The sequence below is a fragment of the Vollenhovia emeryi genome, unplaced genomic scaffold, assembly GCF_000949405.1.
Source record: "Vollenhovia emeryi isolate VEMERY1.0 unplaced genomic scaffold, V.emery_V1.0 DF939173.1, whole genome shotgun sequence".
Classification (NCBI taxonomy): Eukaryota; Metazoa; Arthropoda; class Insecta; order Hymenoptera; family Formicidae; genus Vollenhovia; species Vollenhovia emeryi.
In genome coordinates this window covers 443,604-447,149 of record NW_011967193.1, presented here as the reverse complement: position 1 = coordinate 447,149, position 3,546 = coordinate 443,604, and the positions used below count along the sequence as shown (strand labels likewise).

Here is a 3,546-nt window from a genome sequence, read left to right as displayed (position 1 = left end):
ACAATTATAATAATTGTTGTAATAAAAAGTGAAGTTTTAATTTCTGTTGAAATTAAAACTTCACTTTTTATTACAACAATTATTATAATTGTAATAATATAAATAGTCAAATAAATCATATAAATAGTGAAATATTAAATTTATAACACATAAGTAATTAACATAGTGTTTCCATATGAGTCTGAGCAAAGCTCAATTTCAATGGTTTGCTTTAAATGATTCTGGATTCTGGATTCTGGACCTTTTAATTTACATTATCAGAACTTTACACAGACTTAAGGAAATGAGGTTATGTAACTCACATAATTATTGGATTTTTGTTGTATCAAAATTTCTTATTCTTATGAGACATTGAAGTACATTCGTACCGTAAGGTTAAAAGTGAACTAATCCAAAATATTACACGCGTAGATAAATGTTAACAGTAAGCACACAAGTAAGCTTGTGAGCTGAATTAACTAATTAGAATCAAGAATTTTAAATCGTCGCCTTATCTTTCCCACAATTTGTAATTAAGTGTTCGATTCTCTTTCTTGACTTTAACTGCTTATGTTTTTCCATATGTGCCATTGGCTTTATACTCCTTAGAAAATATTAAAAAGTAGTTGTGCTTTTATTTCGATATTCTGACAATGTGTATAATTTTCGGCAGATACCAAACGTTATTTCATAAAATAATTTTATTTATACATATAGCGGTATTTTTTATAATTTTTATTTTGACTAAAGTAACATTATTTTACAAAGCATCAGGCGCGTGTGTACTTGGCGTTCCTTTTTATTTTCTTTCAATATAATTTTTAATATTTTGTAGAGGTTTGAATTTTACGGAGCGATATATCGATCATACGACGCGCGCGATTCTATTCCGATTTCTTTTGTCTCTATCGCGTGCATGTGTCCTTTCGGATTGCCGTACGATTGTAACCACGTTTTGCTACCGCGCGTAAAATATTCGCAAGTTTTCCTTTTTGCATCACAGCATATCGTACATAACAAGTTGCTTATCATAATCCCAATGCATAAATAAACACCTTGGCTGTAATATTTTTTCCGAATATAATCACGGTCTTGCTTAAACCATTCGATAACCCCCCCCCCCCCCCCCCAACAATATTATTGAGACATAATGAAAAGCTATTCAGGTTCGGATTCAATTTTAAGAACAAGCAATTTTCGAAAAGCATAAATGAAATTTGTACTTGTCTCCATTAAAATTTGCAATCGAAGATTTACAAACACTTTTGTTACTTTATATATTTGGAACACTTCGGAATAACTCCGATGTATTTGGAAAATTTGTTGTGTAGATACTTAACAAGAATATGTATTGTAAATCTAATGTTACATGTATTTTTATTTCCTATGTTCTAAATCAATTTTATTGATTAATTTAAAATTGCAAAACGTTTCTTCGTTTCCGAAAGTAGCTCTACTCTTTCTTTTATTTCATCGTCGAAGCGAATAGAAACAGTTCCGCCTTCGCAATCTTTCCAATGATGACATCTCATGCCTTTGATCTAGGTGCCGGATCCTCTCTGTGTTTTCTTTACTTCTTCACTTCCTATCTTTACTTTCGAGGTTTCGAGACGCATCAACCGGCACTCGAAATATTAAGGAATTCCTGAATACGAAACTGCGTACACTTTATTTAAAGACGAGAGAGAGAACATCTTTCAAACGTTTCGTTCAAATATAGAATGATCTAAAAAGTATTACGATCTAAAATGTTAGGAAAAAGAATTTGAAGATTGCAGCTATTGATTGACAATAAAGAGATGGACTTGAAGATGACTTATATAGACAGGAAAAGTGTGTAAACCCTCGAAGTAAACGCATTTGGTGCTAAATTGATTTCTAGATTTTATATAAAATAATGTAAAAAGGAGGATGGAGCGTGCAATATAATCGAGGATTTACAATTTCTAGGGATTAACAATCCTCCCTCTTCTTCCTCTCTCGCTTCTGACGCGCAGTGGCGCGACCATAAGGGCTGTACGGAATGTCGTGTAGTCTCCGCGTGGTGTAAATTACGGCCAGCCTGTAGCCGGGAAACTCGATGTAATTTCCCGACGGTGACGATTAGACGCGCGAAACACAGAGCGCAAATTCTCCCAGAAGGGGTAGCGACGTGACAAATCCGGAATATTTGGTGGGAATATGCGCGACACAAGGGCATGAATACGAGAGTGTCTGAAAAACGGATAAATTAATATGTAACAAGTCTCTTTTCTCTATCACAATTTTGCGCTAGAATAACATGAGCGGACTTATGCTATTCTGAACTCATTATTTCACATACATATGCATTTTTAATAAGATTATGTATTTTTAATATATGAAAAAGTAGATGGAGAAAGTTGAAAATCCTAGAGACTTGATGTCGATATGTGTGATTAATAACCATTCACATACGTGCTGCTCAACTTATCTCCCGTTTAATTTACCGGCGGATTAATGGCCAAATTAATTACGGAACAGGGTAAAGCGCTGTTTTTTTCATCCTCGTCCTTCGTTTCCGTACAGATTGGATGCAGTTAACTGATCGGGGCAGCGAGCAGAACCAAATTTCCAGGATATTGAACTACGCGGAGGAAAGTAAAGTTTAACGGTGAGTACAAGAACGTTTGTCTTAAAGTCAAAGCATGAAATAAAAGGGAATTCTACACAGAATAAGTCAACAGTCATAAAATATGAAAGAAAAGAATTTAAAAAGTTAAAAATATTGAAACTTTAATGAAAAACTTCATTATATCTTATATATATTCTTTTCTTAGTGTGTGTTAGTAGATATTTATATATTATGTTTATATATGCTATATTTGATTTAATATTGATCATCAAATTCTTATAAGTTTATTTAATTTTGTGTGTTTCATTATTAGTATTTCTCGTATTTATTTTTTATATATTTTATTTTTATTTTTACTCTTAAAAATTAATCGTTTTACTTATAATAAACATTATAAAAATGAAACAGATTAAATTATAAGCATCAGAGGCGTGAAGAATAAAATAATTATAATTTTAGATAATTATAAATTTGCTTCCTTGTGTGTCTTTTAATGTATTATGCATTTCGAGTAGTTTTTTTACAACAGTGATGCCTTTGCTTTATATCTATATTAATTTTGTAAAAATGTATTTTTGACATTAAATTTTGTAATTACACAGTGTCATAGTCACATAAAACGGTCATGAAATATTAAAATAAACCGATATGCAAGTGTTTCCCGGTGAATTTTATTTCTTGATGATTTTTATCTTTTTAAACATTTTCGAGAAACAAAGGCATGAGCATACGCAAACATAAAATAACGTTTCGGAATTAAATTAAATTAAATCCGTATTTCCCTGCATTTTGGAATTCGATTGCCAAATGTACAGACCTCCGCGAAAATTCTTTCCTTGCTAAAACTAATTGAATTTGAACAAAGATCCGTAGTCAAAGTAAAATGGAATTTAACCATTAGGTTGTAGTTACGATAAGGAATTTTTAAATATTTGTATTAAAAAAATTTTTAACACGAAAATCACTAAACTTTT

At 31.4% G+C, this 3,546-nt stretch overlaps 1 protein-coding gene across 1 annotated transcript in view; it reads left to right on the top strand.

Moving 5' to 3' along the window:
• Window positions 1–3,546, top strand: part of LOC105563628 (connectin-like) — a 141,903-nt gene that overhangs the window by 72,260 nt on the left and 66,097 nt on the right. Inside the window, exon 3 of the mRNA XM_012015365.1 lies at window positions 2,527–2,611. The gene's annotated coding sequence lies outside the window, so the exon portion shown is untranslated. The remainder of the gene's footprint in view (window positions 1–2,526; window positions 2,612–3,546) is intronic.